The following is a 19,325-nucleotide window of genomic DNA, read 5'->3' on the forward strand; positions in this document are numbered from 1 at the left end:
TTGTGAGACAAGGATACTAACAGTACCTATCTTACAAGGTAATCATGATAATTAAATGGTATTAGACATGACACATGGTTAGACTAGTGCTTGGCACGTAGCAAGTACTCAGTAAATGTTGAGTGTTATGATCGTCACTTCAGAGGTTTGTTATGAAGATTAAGGCACAATACTTAACACAATCTTTTTATTTTTCACTAAAAAGCAATCCATCTGTTTAGACATACTCTACTTAGGCAACTTTAAGTTTGTTTGCCATCAGGTAACACTGTTCTGTATTTTTCACTTTCAGCCTTGTCTTCAAACATCTTTTTTTTTTTTTTTTTTTCCAGGAGAATCTGTATCACTGTCTCTGTTCCTGCTTCTTTATCCTCTCCAATGAGAAGATCCGATGTGTCTTCTGCTTTGGCCATTTTGCTTTTCTTCCGCAATTTTCCCCCATTCAGCCTGAGTTCATCTTTGTAGAATCCATCTTCCACATTGTTGCTCCCAACATCTAGGTTTGTGCTCGGGAAAATATTGAACCGAAAAGACTACACTACTTTTTCCGGGTCTTAATAATCTTGATCATAGTAGGCTCATCCTCAAGCTCCTCTTCCTGCGCACTCATCTCCTTACAATCACCTTCTTCATCAGAGTCCTCTTTATCTTCTACTTTTTGCAGAGACTTTTTGGTGGATTTTTTTTTAGAGTTTATATTACTTTTAGTCTTACAGAAAATGGAAAAATACATTCTAAAGATATTACAAGCCCTGGGAGTCTCCATGAGAAAATATTAGGAAAAGTGTTTTATAATTTGATGCATTTAACTTAGTACTAGAAAAATATATGTATTGATTTCAGAAGTACAGAGTTTGTGTGAAGGTGTCCCTTGGAGCACACCCCAGAGTCCAGGCCAGGCATCTGGCTTTCTTAAGAGACTGGCAAACAATCTGACACCAGACATAGCTGTGGCACAACATGTGTATTAGAGCCTCTTGTCCCCTGTGGCTGTGCTGACTGCAGGCAACCCTCTACCTGTTTAAAAACTATCACAATGCCTGGGGCATAGGAAGGCCTATGTAATTATCAGTCTGTTAGTGTGTCTATCTCTTTTAGAGGATCATGAGTTCTTCAAGACCTGGACCCATATAGAAGGTGGATTTAAAACCCCATGTCAATGTCATCATCCATGCTTTTCCTACTCTACATTATTGCCCCCTTTAACAAAGTTGGGAAGCAGATGAGGTTTACTTTCAAAGTATTCCTTCCTTCCTTTTTTTTTTTAGTTTAAAATCTTTAAAAATTATCATTTTAATAGGTTTTTTTGGGAATAGGTCTTGTTTGGTTACATGGATAAATTCTTTAGCAGTAGTTTCTGAGATTTAGTGCACTCATCACCCAAGCAAGGAGTTAATTAGGGCAAAGTTAAATTATCTTTTTTTCTTTTTAATTTTACTTTAAGTTTCAGGATATATGTGCAGAACATGCAGGTTTGTTACATAGGTAAACATGTGCCATGGTGGTTTGCTGCACCTATCAACCCGTCACCTAGGTATTAAGCCCCACATACATTAGCTTTTTCTTCTAATGCTCTCTCCCACCCAACAGGTCCCAGTGTGTGTTGTTCCCCTCCTTGTGTCCACGTGTTCTCATTGTTCAGCTTCCACTTATGATGAGAACATGCATTGTTTGGTTTTCTGTTCCTATGTTAGTTTGCTGAAGATGATGGCCTCTAGCTTCATCCATGTCCCTGCAAAGGACGTGATCTCATTCCTTTTTATAGCTGCATAGTATTCCATGCTGTATATGTACCACATTTTCTTTATCCAGTCTATCATTGATGGGCATTTGGGTTGATTCCATGTCTTTGCTATTGTGAATAGTGCTGCAGTAAACATAAGTGTGCATGTATCTTTATAACAGAATGATTTATATTGCTTTGGGTGTATATCCAGTAATGGGATTGCTGGGTCAAATGGTATTTCTGGTTCTAGATTCTTGAGGAATCACCACACTGTTTTCCACCATGTTTGAACTTATTTATATTCTCACCAACAGTGTAAAAGCATTCTCATTTCTCCACAGCCTTGCCAGCATCTGTTGTTTCTTAATTTTTTAATAATTGCCATTCTGAGAAATGTCTGTTGATGTTCTTTGCCTACTTTTCAATGGAATTTTTATTTATTTATTTTTGTAAATTTGTTTAAGTTCCTTGTAAATTCTGTTTATTAGACCTTTGTCAGATAGGTAGACTGCAAAAATTTTCTCGTATTCTGTAAGTTGCCTGTTTGCTCTGATGATAGTTTCTTTTGCTGAGCAGAAACTCTTTAGTTTAAGTAGATATCATTTGTCAATATTTGCTTTTGTTGCAATTGATTTTGGTCACTTGATCATAAAACTTTTGCCCATGACTATCTCCTGAATGGTACTGCTTGGATTTTCTACTAGGATTTTTATGGTTTTGAGTTTTACATTTAAGTCTTAAGTCTTTAATCTATCTTGAGTTAATTTTTGTAAAAGGTGTAAGGAAGGAGTCAAATTTCAATTTTCTGTAAATGGCTAGCCAGTTTTCCCAGCACCATTTATTAAAATAGGGAATCCTTTCTTCATTGCTTGTTTTTGTCAGGTTTGTCAAAGATCAGATGGTTATAGATGTGTGGTCTTATTTCTGAGATATCCATTCTGTTCCATTGGTCTATATGTCAGTGTTGGTACCAGTACCATGCTGTTTTGGTTACTGGGCCTTGTAGTATAGCTTGAAGTCAAGTAGCATTATGCCTCCAGATTTCTTCTTTTTGCTTAGCATTGTCTTGGCTGTACAGGCTCTTTTTTGATTCCATATTAATTTTAAAGTAGTTTTTCTAATTCTGTAAAGAATGTCAATGGTATTTTGATGGGAATAGCATTGAATCTATAAATTACTTTGGGCAGTATGGCCATTTTCACAATAATGATTCTTCCGAGTCATGTGGATGGAATGTTTTTTCATTTGTTTGTGTTCTCTCTTATTTCCTTGAGCAGTGGTTTGTAGTTCTCCTTGAAGAGGTCCTTCACATCCCTTGTTAGTTGTATTCCTAGGTGTTTTATTCTGTTTGTAGCAACTGTGGTTGGAAGTTCATTCATGATTTGGCTCTCTGCTTGTCTACTATTGGTGTATAGGAATGCTTGTGATTTTTGCACATTGATTTTGTACTCTGAGACTTGCTGAAGTTGTTTATCAGCTTAAGGAGCTTTTGTGCTGAGATGATGGGGTTCTCTAGATATAGGGTCATGTGTTCTGCAAACAGAGAGAAGTTGACTTCCTATTTGAGCATGCTTTATTTCTTTCACTTGTCTGATTGCCCTGGCCAGAACTTCCAATACTATGTTGAATAGGAGTGGTGAGAGAGGACATCCTCATCTTGTGCCAGATTTCAAAGGAAATGCTTTCAGCTTTTGCCCATTCAGTAGGATATTGGATATGGGTGTGTCATACATGCCTCTTATTATTTTGAGATATGTTCCACCAGTGCCTAGTTTATTGAGAGTTTTTAACATGAAGGAATGTTGAATTTTATCTAAGGCCTTTTCTGCTTCTATTGAGATAATCATGTTTTTTTGTCATTAGTTCTGTTTACGTGATGAATTACACTTATTGATTTGTGTATGTTGAACCAGCCTTGCATCCCAGGGATGAAGCCAACTTGATTGTGGTGGATAAGCTTTTTGATGTGCTGCTGGATTCAGTTTGCCAGTATTATGTTGAGAATTTTTGCATTGATGTTCATCAGGGATAGTGGCCTGAAGTTTCCTTGTTTTGTTGTTGTTGTGTCTCTGACAGGTTTTGGTATCAGGATGATTCTGGCCTCATAAAATGAGTTAGGGAGAAGTTCCTCCTTTTCAATTGTTTGGAATAGTTTCAGAAGGAATGGTACCAGCTCCTCTTTGTACCTCTGGTAGAATTCAGCTGTGAATCTGTCTGGTCTTGGGCTTTCTTTTGGATAGTAGGCTGTTTATTACTGCCTAAATTTCACAATTTGTTATTGGTCTATTCAAGGATTCAAATTCTTCCTGGTTTAGTATCAGGAGGATCTATGTGTCCAGGAATTTATCCATTCCTTCTAGATATTCTAGTTTATTTGCATAGAGGCGTACATAGTATTCTCTGATGGTTGTTTGTGCATCTGTAGGGTCAATGGTGATACTCCCTTTATCATTTTTTATTGTGTCTATTTCATTCTTCTCTCTTTTCTTATTAGTCTAGTTATCAGTCTATCTATTTTAATAATTTTTTTTTTTTAAAAACAAGCTCCTGGATTCATTGATTTTTGAAGGAATTTTTTGTGTCTCTATCTCCTTCACTTCCACTCAGATCATAGTTATTTCTTGTCTTCTGCTAGCTTTTGAATTTGTTTGCTTTTGCTTTTCTAGTTCTTTTAGTTGTGCTGTTAGGGTGTCAATTTGAGATCTTCCTAACTTTCTGCTGTGGGCATTTAGTGCTATAAATTTCCTTCTTAACACTGCTTTAGCTGCATCCCAGAGAGTTTGGTACATTGTCTCTTTGTTCTCATTGGCTTCAAAGAACTTCTTGATTTCATTATTTACCCAGGAGTCATTCAGGAGCAGGTTGTTCAATATCTATGTAGTTGTGTGGTTTTGAGTAAGTTTCTTAATCTTGAGTTCTAATTTGATTGCACTGTGGTCTGAGAGACTGTTATTATTTCAGTTCTTTTACATTTGCTGAGGAGTGTTTTACTTCCAATTATGTGATCAATTTTAGAGTAAGTGCCATGTGGCACTGAGAATAAAGTATATTCTGTTGTTTTGGGGTGGAGGGTTCTGCAGATATCTATTAGGTCCACTTGATCAAGAACTGAGTTCAAGTCCTGAATATCCTTGCTAATTTTCTGTCTCAATGATCTGTCTAATAGTGACGGTGGGGTGTTAAAGTCTCCCACTATTATTGTGTGGGAGTCTAAGTCTCTTTATAGGTTTCTAAGAACTTGTTTTATACATATGGGTGCTCCTGAATTGGGTGCATATATTTAGGATAGTTAGCTTTTCTTGTTGGATTGATCCCTTTACCATTATGTAATCCCCCTCATTGTGTTTTTTGATCTTTGTTGTTTAAGGTCTGTTTGTTCAGAAACTAGATTGCAACCTCTGCTTTTTTCTGCTTTCCATTTGCTTCATAAATTTTTTCTCCATTCCTTTATTTTAAGCCTATGTGTGTCTTTGCACATGAGATGAGTCTCTTGACTACAGCACACTGATGGGTCTTGACTCTTTATCCAGTTTTTTTTTTTTTTTTTTCGCCAATCTGTGTCTTTTAATTGGGGTATTTAGCCCATTTAAATTTAAGGTTAATATTGTTATGTGTGAATTTGATTCTGTCATCGTGATGCTAGCTAGTTATTTTGCACACTAGTTGATGCAGTTTTTTCACTGTGTCATTGGTCTTTGTATTTCAGTGTGTTTTTGCAGTGGCAGGTATCATTTTTTTCCTTAGCATATTTAGAGCTTCCTTCAGGAGCTCTTGCAAGACAGGCCTAGTGTTGATGAATACCCTCAGAATTTGCTTGTCTAAAAAGGATTTTATTTCTCCTTCGCTTCTGAAGCTTAGTTTGGCTAGATATAAAATTCTGAGTTGAAAATTTTTTTCTTTAAGAATGTTGAATATTGGCCCCCACTCTCTTCTGGCTGGTAGGGTTTCTTCTGAGAAGTCTGCTCTTGTTAGTCTGATGGGCTTCCTTTCGTAGGTGACCTGACCTTTCTCTCTGGCTGCCCTTAGCATTTTTTCCTTCATTTCAACCTCAGAGAATCTGATGATTACGTATCTTGGGGTTGATCTTCTCATGGAGTATCTTACTGCGGTTCTCTGTATTTCCTGAATTTGAATGTTGGCCTGTCTTGCTAGGTTGGGGACATTTTCCTGGATGATATCGTGAAGCATGTTTTCCAATTTGATTTCACTCTTCCCGTCTCTTTCAGGTACCCAATCAGTCACAGGTTCAGTCTTTTTAAATAGTCCCATAGTTCTCAGAGGTTTTCTTCATTTCTTTCTATTCTTTTTTTCTCTAATCTTGTCTGCCTGCCTTAATTCAGCAAGATAGTCTTCAATATCTCACATTCCTTCTTCCACTTGATGGATTTGGCTATTGATATTTGTGTATGCTTCACAAAGTTCTTGTGCTATGTTTTTCAGCTCCATCAGGTCATTTATGTTCCTCTCTGAACTGGCTATTCTAGTTAGCACCCCCTGTAACATTTTATCATGAGTTTTAGCTTCTTTGCATTGGGTTAAAACATGCTCCTTTACCTCAGTGATGTTTAGTTATTACCCACCTTTTGAAGCTTACTTCTGTCAATTCATCCATCTCATCCTCTATCCAGTTCTGTGCCCTTGCTGGAGAGGTGCTGCAATCATACGGAGGAGAAGCACTCTGGACTTTTGAGTTTTCAGTGTTTTTTTTTTTTTTTTGTTGATTCTTTCTCATCTTCATGAGTTTGTCTAGTTTCAGTTTTTGAAGCTGCTTATTTTTGGATGAAGTTTTTGTGGGGATGCTTTTTGTTGATGCTGTTGTTGTTGTTTTCTGCTTTTTTGTTTTTCTTTCAATAGTCAGGTCCTTCTTCTGTAGGGCTGCTGCAGTTTGCCAGGGGTTCACTTCAGACCCTATTCATCTGGGTAACCCCCACACCTGGAGCTGTCACCCAAGGAGGCTAGAGAACAGCAAAGATGTGTACTTGCCCTTGCTCTGGAATGTCTGACCTCAAAGGGCACCAACCTGATACCAGTATGAATGCTTCTGTATAGGGTGTCTGGCAACATCTGTTGTGGGGGTCTCACCCAATTGAGGAGCATGGGAACCAGGACACACTTAATAAACTACTTTTGCTATCCCTTGGTGGAGGGATTGTACTGCATTAGCGGGGAAACCCACTCAGAACTAACAGGAGGAAAGACTAAGTCTGCTAGTCCATGGAGACCATGGCCATCCCTCCTTCTAGAGGCTCAGGCCCAGGGAGATCAGAGCTCTGTCCCTAAGACCCTGGCTAGAGTTGCTGGAGTTCCTGCAGGGAGGCCCCACCCAGTGAGGAGGGATGTGTCAGGGTCCAGCCTAAAGAGGCAGTCTGGCCATGATTCTGCAACAGCACAACCAGTGTGCTGTGCTGTGGGGAATATCTCTTGGGACCAAGCTGTTCAGTCTCCCTGACTCCAGCAGGAAAAAATCACTGGAACTATATTGATAGCTGCTGCCCTTACTCCCAACCCTGGGTGTTCAGTATCTTAGGCAGCTAGGAGCTGCAGTAATGGCTGCCAACCCTCCCCCAGGGAGCTTGGTAGTCTTAGGCAGATTCCAGCCAAGTGGTTGTTGAGAATCTGTGTGGCTCTGTGGTTGGAACCCAAGGTGCTGGTGGCATGGACTCTCAAGTGGTATCTTCTGCTTTGAGGGTTGCACAGATCTGTGGAATAAGCACATTTCCCATGCTGAGAAACATGCTCAGTCACCACCTCCCTTGCCTGGGATGAGGACTCCCCTTGCCCTGTGTGGCTCTCAGGTGGGCCAATGCACGACCTTGCTTTTCATTGCTCTCGTGGGTCATGCCAACCACCTATTCAGTCCCAGTAATAGAACACGAATACCTCGGTTGCCAGTGTAGGATTCTCATGTTGTTTTGCTTCTTCTCACTGGGAGCCTCCGACTACTACTAGTCAGCCATCTTGGCTCTGCCCACCCTTCCTTTTTTAAAAAATTTTTTCTTCCATTTAATCATGCTCCATTTCCTTCCCTGTGAAAATGGGCTCTTGGGAAATAATCTAATAGATTCATTCACACAAAGGCTGATTAAATTAATTATGTGATCTCCAGGACTGTAATGGCTAATGATTTTGAACATCCTTTAATGTTCTTATTTGCTATCTATTCATATGCTTTGATGAGGTATCCATCCAAGATTTTTGCCCACTTTTTAATTGTTTTTTTTTAATTGTCAAATTATGAGAGTTCTTTATGTATACTGAATACAAGTCTGTTGTCAGGTACATTTGCAAATATTTTCTCCAAGTTTATAGCTTATCTTTTTATTTTTTCTTAACAGTGTCTTTAGCAAAGCAAAAATCTTAAAGTTTAATGAACCCAAATGTATTAATCTTATCTTTTATAGATTGTGCTTTTGGTGTCAAGTGTGTGAACTATTTGCCTAATCCTAAGACGTGAAATATTTTTTCCCATGGTTTATTCTAAACATTTTACAGTTTCATATTTCACTTTTAGATATGTAGTCTATATTTATATAAGATATGGGGTTTAGGTCAAAACTCATTATTCAACATCATTTTAAAAAGACCATCTTTTCTTTATTGAATTGCATTTGTGTTATTATAAAAAATTCATTGGCTGTACTTTTGTGGACCTATTTTTTTGCTCTCTCATCTCTTCCATTAATCTATATGTCTATCCCATTGCCATTACAGTACTGTATAAAATACTATATCTTTACAGTAAGTCTTAAAATTGGGTAGTATGATTCTTTCAAGTTTATTTATTTTTTTTTCAAGGGATGTTGATAAAAAATTCTTTCAATTCTATTTACTTTTTGAAAACAATCATGACCAGGCATGGTGGCTCATGGCTGTAATCCCAGCACTTTGGGAGGCCGAGGCAGTTGGATCATGAGGTCAGGAGTTCAAGGCCTGCCTGACCAGGTCTCGAACTCTGTTCAAGATGGTGAACTCTGTTCAACGTGGTGAAACTCTGTCTCTACGAAAAATACAAAAAAATTAGCCAGGCATGCTGGTGGGTGCCTATAATCCCAGTTACTCAAGAGGCTGAAGCAGGAGAATCGCTTGAACCTGGGAGGCAGAGGTTGCAGTGAGCTGAGATTGAGCATCAGAGCATTGGGTGACAGAGCAAGATTCCGTCTCAACAAACAAACAAAAATCAATTGTTTTGGTTATTCTAGTTATTCTGCCTTTCTATAAATATTTGGAATAATCTTGTTTATTACTAAAATTTCTGCCAGGGGTTAGAATTGAAAATTGACCCACAGATCAATTTTTTATGGACTTGACAGCATTATTATGTTCAATGTCCAATTAGTGAACTTGGTATTCTTTAATTACTTACGCCTTTAAGATATTTCATAAACATCTTGTAATTTTCACAATACAGATCCTGTATTTCACTAGATTTATACCAAGATTTTTTTTATTTTTGGGAACTATTATAAATGGTATTGTAAAAAACATTTTGATTTCTAATTATTCATTGCTGGTAAATAGAAATACGATTGATTAATTTGTGCACATCAATTTATTCATGATACTAAACCCGAATATTAAATTGGTTGAAGGTATTTATAAATAGATCCCTTGTTTTTTTTTTTTAATGCAAGCAATTATGTTCTCTACAAATAAGGATAGTTGTATTCCTTCCTTTCTAGTCTGTGTGCCTCTTATTAATTTTTCGTGCTTTATTGCACTTGCTAGTATACTTCTAAGTAAGAGTGGTGAGATTGTTGCTTTCTTTTGATTATTAGGAGGAAGCCATTTTGTTTTTTACCGTTAAGTATAACATAATGCTAATTTTTAATTTTTTTGTAGAGATGTGGTCTTACTATGTTGCTCAGACTGGTTTCAAACTCTTGGCCTCAAGTGATCCTCTCAAAGTGCTGGAATTACAGATATAAGCCATTATGCTTGGCCAAGTTTTATTTTATTTTTAAGACGCCCTTTATCAAGCTAAGTTTCCTGTTGTTCCAACTTTGCTGAGAGACTTTATTGTGAATGGACATAAATTGTATTAAATGTTTTTTCTTCATCAATTTTACTCCTAGGACAAAGCCCATGGTGCACTATTCTTTTTATCTATTGGTGGATTTGATTTTCTAATATTTTGTTGAAAAGTTTTGTACCTATATTCATAAGGTATATTGGCCTGTATTTTTCTTGTCTTGTACTGTCTTTGGTTTTGGTGTGAGAGTCATGCTGGCCTCATAGAATAAATTGGGAGCTGTTTATCAATTCTTCTATTTTCTAGAAGAGATTGTGTATTATTTTTTTTTTCAATATTTGTTCCAAGAGTGAAACTGTCTGGTTTGAAGATTCATTTTTGGGGGAAGATTTTTATGACAAATTCAATTCCCTTAATAGTTAGGATTATCGTTCAGATTATCATTTCATCTTCAGTAAGTTTTACTAGTTTATGGTTTTTGAAAAATTGGCCCATGTAATCTGCTTTATCAAATTTATGTACATAGAATTGTTTGTAGTAGTCTCTTATTATCCTTTTAATATCTTCATGCTTTGTAGTGTTAGCTCCTCTTTCATTCATGATATTAATAATTTGTGTGTTCTGCCTTTTCTCTTTGTCAGTTTTTCCAGAGGTGTATCACAGTTACTAATTTCTTTTTCTCTCATCAAGGAAATATATTTTTAAAATTTGTATATGTTTTTACATAGAAAGTTGTGAGAGTATTATAAATAAAATACGTTCAATCATGATTATAACAGATTTATTAATAAGGGTTGATATTTTCAATACATGAATTAATAAGTTCACTGTAAATACTTAAACTTTGTTAATTTATTAATTAAAATAATAAATATCTTAAAGGTACGTTTTCAAAACCTTTTAAGGGGTATTTAAGCACAAACATGTGTTACAGTGCTAATCCTCATAGGTGATGAAATGGCTGACCTAAGAGAAAGTTGCCTACATTATTTTTTCCCATTTATTTATTTTATTGCATTTTAGGTTTTGGGGTACATGTGAAGAACATGCAACATTGTTGCATAGGTACACATGTGGGAGTGTGATTTGCTGTCTTCCTCCCCATCACCTATATCTGGCATCCCTCCCCTTGCTATCTTTCCCCAGCTCCTCACCCCCCACCATCCCTCCCCTATTTCCCCCCAACTGACCCCGGTGTGTAGTACCCCCCTCCCTGTGTCCATGTGTTCTCGTTGTTCAATACCCTCCTATGAGTGAGAACATGCGGTGTTTGATCTTTTGCTCTTCTGTCAGTTTGCTGAGAATGATGGTTTCCAGGTTCATCCATATCCCTACAAAGGACACAAACTCATCGTTTTTGATGGCTGCATAATATTCCATGGTGTACATATGCCATATTTTCCCTGTCCAGTCTATCATTGATGGGCATTTGAGTTGGTTCCAGGTCTTTGCTATTGTAAACAGTGCTGCAATGGACATTCGTGTTCACGTGTCCTTATAGTAGAATGATTTGTAATCCTTTGGATATATACCCAGTAATGGGATTGCTGGGTCAAATGGAATTTCTATTTCTAGGTCCTTGAGGAATCGCCACACTGTCTTCCACAATGGTTGAACTAATTTAGACTCCCACCAACAATGTAAAAGTGTTCCTATTTCTCCACATCCTCTCCAGCATCTGTTGTCTCCAGTTTTTTTAATGATCACCATTCTAACTGGCGTGAGATAGTATCTCAATGTTGTTTTGATTTGCATTTCTCTGATGACCAGTGATGATGAGCATTTTTTCATATGTTTGTTGGCCTCATGTATGTCTTCTTTTGTACTACAACGCTACAGTAATCAAAACAGCATGGTACTGTTACCAAAACAGACATATAGACCAATGGAACAGAACAGAGGTCTCAGAGGCAACGCAACATATCTACAACCATCTGATCTTTGACAAACCAGACAAAAACAAGCAATGGGGAAAGGATTGCCTGTTCAATAAATGGTGTTGGGAAAGCTGGCTAGCCATGTACAGAAAGCAGAAACTGGACCCCTTCCTGACACCTTACACTAAAATTAACTCCAGATGGATTAAAGACTTAAACATAAGACCTAACACCATAAAAACCCTAGAAGGAAATCTAGGCAAAATGATTCAGGACATAGGCATAGGCAATGACTTCATGACCAAAACACCAAAAGCATTGAAAACAAAAGCCAAAATAGACAAATGGGACCTAATCAAACTCCACAGCTTCTGCACAGCAAAAGAAACAGCCATTAGAGTGAATCGGCAACCAACAGAATGGGAAAAAATTTTTGCAGTTTACCCATCTGACAAAGGGCTGATATCCAGAATTTACAAAGAACTAAAATAGATTTACAAGAAAAAAACTAACAAGCCCATTCAAAAGTGGGCAAAGGATATGAACAGACACTTTACAAAAAATTTACTAATCTTTTTAAAGAACCAGCTTTTGTTTTCATTGATTTGCATCATTGTTTTTCTGTTTTCAATTATATTGATGTCTGCTGTTTGTTATCTCTTTCCTTCTGTTTGCTTTGGGTTTATTTTGCTCTTCTTATTTCTGGGTAAAGTGTTATTTATTTGAAAACTTTCTTCTTTTATAATATACACATTTAATGCTGCAAAATTTTCTCTTATTACTACTGAAGCTGCACTCCCCAAATTTGATATCTTGCATTTTCTTTTTTGTTCAGTTCAAAATATTTTCTCATTTTTCTTAAGACTTTCTTTTTGATATATGTATTATTTCAAAGAATGTTGTTTAACTTCTGTTTAGAGACTTTCCTGTTGCTATTCTGTCATTGATTTTTGGTCTAATTCCATTAGAGTCAGAGAACAGCTTTTTGTATTACCTCAATTTTTAATTTTTTTTCAGATTTGTTTTATAACTCAGGATATCTATCTTGGCATGTGTTCAATGTGGACTAAAAATGAATGTTTATTCTCCTGTTATTGGGTGGATTATTCTATAAATGCCAGTTAGATTCAGTTAATTGATGATATTCTGTTCTTCTATAGCAGTGGCTCTCAATAGAGGGGATGTTGCTGGCATCTGGTAGAAGCCAGGGATGCTGCTAAGTATTCTACAATACAAAGAATAGCCTTATCCCACAACCCTCGCCATAATCTTCCAGTCCAAAATGTTAATACGCCTGAATTTTCTGTTTGCTCTGTCAGTCAATTAAAGAGAGAGAAGCACTGAGGTTTCCAACTATAATTGTGGTTTTGTCTATTTCTCCTTTTAGTTCTGTCAGGTTTTGGTTCATGTGTTTTGAAGCTCTGTTATTAGGTTCATCTGCATTTAGAATTGTTATGTCTTCTTGGTGAATTGACCCTTTTATCATGTGTGTAATCTCCCTCTTTATCTCTCTCTTCTTTGCTCTGGATAGTTTATTTGATATTCATAGAGCTACTCCAGCTTTCTTTTTGTCAGTGTTACCTTGGTGTATCTTGTTTCATCCTTTTACTATGTTTTTGGTTGTCAAATGAACCTTCATTTAAATATTTTCCTTTGTAGTTCTTAAGTAGTTGGACATTCCACCATGCCATTGTTGATGTCATCTATGATATCACGAGGGTGGTGGCCATCAGTAGTGCAGTCCACCAAGTGGACAGTCTCCAGGAGCTCTTTAAGGGTTCTGGAGAGTTCTCTAGCTAAATATCAGTGCTGCATTGAGAAATGCTGACAATTGCAACAAAAATGATATTTTCACCCTGTTTACTATTTTTGTTTTGCTGCTTTGTGTCTCGGAGTGATTCTTGGAGAACTTTGATGATAGCGCAGAGGCAGAATGTACTACCTCAATCTGAGCCTGCATGTCCTGAATGATTCATTTAACTGTAATCCGTAGGGTCTTCCAGTCACTAGCTTTCTCAGCAATGTCATCACCAACATTTATTTGGAGACAAATCCAGGGAATTGATTTTAGGGGTCAAGGCAGGGATGACACTGACTTCCCCACCAGTGTACCTCAGGTATACATCTTTGATCTTGGTGTGCTTAAACCTAGATGGCATGGAAGGGGTGGCTGGTGTTAGGTGAAATCAGACGTGGCATGACAGAAGAAGGCTGCCTCTTGTTTTCCTGTGAGCTGAACACCCAGAGTTCATGCTTTTACTTTTAATCTACTTATATTTTTATATTTGAAGTGAATTTCTTGTTGGCAGCATATATTTGGTTCATGTTTTTTCTCCATTTTGACAAACGTTGTAATTAGTTTGTTTAGCCCATTTACATTTAATGTAATCATTGATATGTTTGAAGTCTACTATTTCATCATTTGTTTTCTTCTGCTCCCTAATTTTTTTTTATTCCTCTCCTTTTCCTTTTCTGCCTTCTTTTAGAACTTTTTTGTATCTCATTTGATCTATTGCATTTCTACTATATCTCTTTGTATGTTTTTGGTTGCCCTAGAGATTACAATATACAAATTTAACTTTTCATAGTTTAGTTGGAATAAATACTTTTGCCACTTCAAGTAGAATATAGAAACATTCCCACCATATTGGTCCCTTTAGCCTCAATTCTTTATGTTGCAGTTGTCTTATATATTACTCTACATACACTGAATACCTCAGAAGATGTTATAATTTTTGTTTTCAACTACAAGCATATTTTAAGGAACTCCAGGCCAGGAATAGGTGGCTCATACCTATAATCCCATTGAGTTGGGAAGCCAAGGCAGGAGGATCACTTGAGGCCAGGAGTTCGAAGCTGCAGTGATTATTGTACTCCAGTGGGATGACAGAGCAAGACGCTCTCTCTTAAAAAAAAAAAAGATCAGGCTGGGCATGGTGGCTCACGCCTGTAATTCCAGCACTTTGGGAGGCCCAGGCAGGCAGATCAACTGAGGGCAGTAGTTCAAGACCAGCCTGACCAACATAAGGAAACCCTGTCTCTACTAAAAATACAAAAAATTAGCTAAGCATGGTGATGGGTGCCTGTATTCCCAACTACTCGGGAGGCTGAGACAGGAGAATTGCTTGAGCCCAGGAGGCAGAGCTTGCAGTGAGCCAAGTTCGTGCCATTGCACTCCAGCCTGGGCAACAAGAGTGAAACTCCATCTCAAAAAAATATATATATATATCTCATTACATAGCAGAAAAATAGTCTATTATAATACTATAATAGCCTATTATATTAAGAACCTCTCACAGTAGTGTAACTATAATTTATAACAATCTATCATATATTTCAAAATAGCTGGAAGAAGAAAAAATAGGACCTTGCCAACCAGGAGAAAATTTCCCATATCACTCCAGCCCCCTGGTTCTTCCTGCAGTTTCTCTCCTGGCTTCACATATCAGGAAACCTGGATTTCCCACTACCTTGAGACAGACTCTTCTCTTGGACCTTACTAAACTCAATACCTCAGGCTTGAAATTATTTTTTTAGATTTTGCTTTTAGTTAACACATAATAATTATGCATATGTATGGGGGACAGTGTGATGTTTTGATATGTATACATTCTTTTTTTTTTTGAGATGGAGTCTTGCTCAGTCACCCAGGCTGGAGTGCAGTGGCACGATCTCTGCTCACTGCAATCTCTGCTTCCCAGGTTCAAGTGATTCTCCTGCCTCAGCCTGCAGAGTAGCTGGGATTACAGGCACTTGTCACCAAGCCTAATTTTTGTATTTTTAGTAGAGAGAGGGTTTCACCATGTTGACCAGGATGGTTTCAAATTTCTGACCTCAAGTGATCTGCCCGCCTTGGCCTCCCAAAGTGTTGGGATTACAGGCATGAGCCACTGCCTCGTTGATATATGTATACCTTCTGTAGTGACCAAATCAGGATATTTCGTACGTCCATCTCATTTATTTATCATCTCTTTGTATGAGAACATTCAAAATTCTTTTAGCTCTTTTAAAATATACCATACAATATTGTTAACCATAGTTACCCTACTGCACAATGTAGCACCAGAACTTACTTCTCCTGCCTAACTGTAACTTTGTACCTCTGGACCAATCTCTCCCCCTTATTTGCTGCTCCCTACTATCTCCAGCCACTGATAAGCACCATTCTACTCTATACTTCTATGAGAATAACTTTTTTTTTTTTTTTTAAAGATTTCACGTTAGTGAGATCATGAATTATTTGTCCTTCTGTGCCTGGCTTATTTCATTTTAAGAATGTCCAGCTTCATCCATGCAGCCACAAATGACAATTTTTTTTTGTGGCTGAATAGTATTCCTTTGTGTATGTGTGTGTGTGTACATATATATATATAAAACATTTTCTTTATATAAATATAAATATATATATAACGTTTTCTTTATACAAATATATATGTATGTGTGTATATATATAACATTTTCTTTATATAAATATATATGTATGTGTGTATATATATAACATTTTCTTTATATAAATATATATGTATGTGTGTATATATATAACATTTTCTTTATCCATTTATTTGTTGGATGCACACTTGGGTTGAGTACATATCTTGGTAATTGTGAATAGTGCTGTTATAATCATGGCAGTACAAATATCTCTGACATACTGATTTCCTTTCCTTTCGATAAACATCCAGTAGTGGAATTGCTGTTATCATATGGTGGTTCTATTTTTAATTTTTAGAGGAACTCCCACAATGTTCTTCATAATGGCTATACTAATTTACATTCACAGTAACAGCGTATAATATTTCCCCTTTCTCCATGTTTTTGATAGCATTTGCTATCTTTGTCTTTTTATGATAGCCATTGTAATGGGGCGAGGTGATATCTCACTGTAGTTTTGATTTGCATTTCTCTGACAATTAGGGACATTGAGCACTTTTTCATATATGTATATGTCTTCTTTAGAGAAATGTCTATTCAGGTCTTTTGCCAATTTTTAAATCATATTTTTTGGGGCTTTTGAGTTGTTTGGGTTTCTTATATATTCCAGATATTAACCCCTGGTCAGATGGATAGTTTGCAGATATTTTCTTCCATTTTGTAGGTTTTCTCTTTAGTTTGTTAATTATTTCCTTTGCTATGCAGAATCTTGTCTTGGAATTATTAAAAGTGTGATTTCTATGTGTGAATCAATCACGAGGCATGTCAAAAGGAATTTCTTTTTCCTCTGGAGGCAGCAATAATAGGATTAAACACAAGCGTTCACAACTGACTCCATGTAGTTGTCCACATTGTGTTGTCCTGTTGTCCTTAGACAATGATTGCACCTGAAAATCATCTAGGTCCTAGGAAAGAAGGGAGTTGAGGGCTAACATTTATTGGGACACTCCCATATAATATATCTGCATACTCTATTAAAATAGCCCTGTGCAGCTCAGATGTGTTAGCCTTTGTTATCTTAGAAAATCTCTCTCTCTCTCTTTGTCTACACACACACACACACACACACACACACACACACACACACACACGTTTCATTACTGAACAATATATATAATACATAAGTTTTCTCCTGGCCTTTTATCTAGTAGAATGTATGCTCAGCACGTGGGCACTAACTAGGGTGACCTAACTATTTATCACATAAACTAGAATACTTTTGAAAGCAAAAGGGGACCCTATTACAAATGCCAAGACAGCTGGACCTCATGAAGTGCATCATAAACAGCATTGCAGCTGGGGAATAAACAACCACCAGTGACTTGAGCCACAGCTTAGTGAAAACAGTGGCAACAGCCTTGACCTCAGAGGATTTGAAGAGAGTTTGTGAGCAATCCCCAGGGATAAAATAATTCAGCCATTCAGAACCTTGTCCCTAAGTAATAAGGGGTTTCCTTGAGCACAATCTCTTCTCATATTCACAATTACTCTGCAAGAGAGATATTATTATTCTTATACCAGAGATAAGGAAATGGAGATTTAAAGAATGAATGCAAAATGTCCAGAATCCTTACAACCAGAATTTGGTAGAGCAGACACTAGGACTTTGCCCTCTCTGATTCCAGACACCAACTTGGAAGCCATATAATGTCCTGGGTTGGATACAAATTTTGGCGGTCATGGATCAGGGTTGAAGTCCCAGCTCTGGTTACTTTGGCTGACCTGTAAGATCACAGTGCAATGATGAACATAGTAGCTTATGTGAATATGGTGCTTGCCATAGTCCCTGCTCTGTACTAAATGCATTCCCTATGCTATCCCATTTCATACTTTGTACTAACCCCATCATGTAGGTACTATTAGAAACTCCGTTTTGCAAATGAGGGAAATAGTCTGAAAGAGGAAAAGTGCCCACTGCATGAAAGATACACAATAAATATGTTTCCCTTCTGTCCTGACCACAGGGTCAGTGCACAGTAGAAATCTTGAACCATTCTGTTTTATGATATTGTTCTGGAAGGTCTTAGGAGGCAATCCCTTCTCCAAATGAATGTACCTGTTTTTCCGGTTCTTCCAAAGGCTCAAGGATTCCTTGTTATATGGTGCAAATATATATTTTTTTGATGTGGCCAGAATCCCTCCCACTTTCTTAAAACCATTTTGTCCCATGCAATGGTTGTGGCCATGCATAGGAAACAGCAGGTGGTGCCAGATGACAGATGGTGTGGGAGCGCGTTCCCCAGTAGGAGGGGGCGCGAGCGAGCAAGCAGGCAGGCAGCTGCCAGGAGCTCTTCCCCGCTCGCTCACGCCTGCTCTCAGAAGCGCCGATCCAGACACACGCGAGGCGCTGTCCTTTCAGCACCACAAGCTCGGGCTGAGGAGGGAGGACTCCTGGCCGTCCTCCTCCTCTTCAAATTGGCTTGAATCTGCTCTGACCCCCAAGAGTGCAGCACAGTAAGTAGGCATTTGTTTTTGTTATAACCACTCCCCAATATCTTCCAACCCCTTTCACTCCCACAACAACGCTGTTTTGTCTAATAACGTTCCATCAGCAGGATTGAGAGAAGAAATTCAGTTGTGTTGAGCTTCTGGGGGTGGGAGGGGAGCACCATTTGACTTCCAAGAGATCTGGAGATGAATAAATGTAATTTGTTTGTTTAGTTGGCAATCTTGCAATATGGGGGCTGCTAACTTTCCATGGAACCAAAAAAAAAAAAAAATGGCCCTTCGCTATTGAGGAAATGGAGGCATTCCATGGCTGAATAACAGGATCAGGTTCAAGCTAGCCTTTTTGTTTTGTTTTGTTTTGTTTTGTTTTAGGAAATTGCACCACATGTACAATCCATATATGATGTAGCAGGGTACACATAGAGACATTGAATGTATTTATTGTGTTTTAGGGTATTGCTGATGGAAAACCAGCATAATAAAACAGCAACCAGAGTGGTGAGGTGAAATTTATCATACTGCAGGAGGGGGTGGGGAGATGGGATAATAGGACTTCATTTTGTACTAAAAATAATCTTTTTACTGGCATTGTGTGAACACTTCAGCTTTAGTGTCTTGGGTATTTGCTTTACACATATATTTTTTTGTGTGTAGGTTTAGGATTTTTCTTGAATTCCTTAAATTTCAGGGCTGTTGAACCCTGTGGGCAGGTGGCATATTTTGATGATTAAAGAAGTTTTATTGGACAATGGGAATCTTGTAAGGAAATCTAGTGGAAGATCAATGACTGATCACTAGATTGTGAGCCACTTGAATGGAGCTGTTGAGGACAGTGCTATTTTCTCTGTCGTCAGCCCTCTCTTTCTGCCTCACC

The 19,325-nt window shown here is 37.6% G+C and overlaps 1 protein-coding gene and 1 pseudogene across 1 annotated transcript in view; one reads left to right on the plus strand and one right to left on the minus strand.

Moving 5' to 3' along the window:
• Positions 1–242: 242 nt before the first annotated feature.
• Positions 243–946, minus strand: LOC116538144 (annotated as a pseudogene).
• A 17,277-nt stretch (positions 947–18,223) lies between these two features.
• NSG2 (neuronal vesicle trafficking associated 2) overlaps positions 18,224–19,325 on the plus strand; it is a 62,783-nt gene continuing 61,681 nt past the window's right edge. Inside the window, exon 1 of the mRNA XM_032260384.1 lies at positions 18,224–18,457. The gene's annotated coding sequence lies outside the window, so the exon portion shown is untranslated. The remainder of the gene's footprint in view (positions 18,458–19,325) is intronic.

Source organism: Sapajus apella, unplaced genomic scaffold (genome assembly GCF_009761245.1).
Source record: "Sapajus apella isolate SASKATOON/1434 unplaced genomic scaffold, GSC_monkey_1.0 scaffold117, whole genome shotgun sequence".
Lineage (NCBI taxonomy): Eukaryota > Metazoa > Chordata > Mammalia > Primates > Cebidae > Sapajus > Sapajus apella.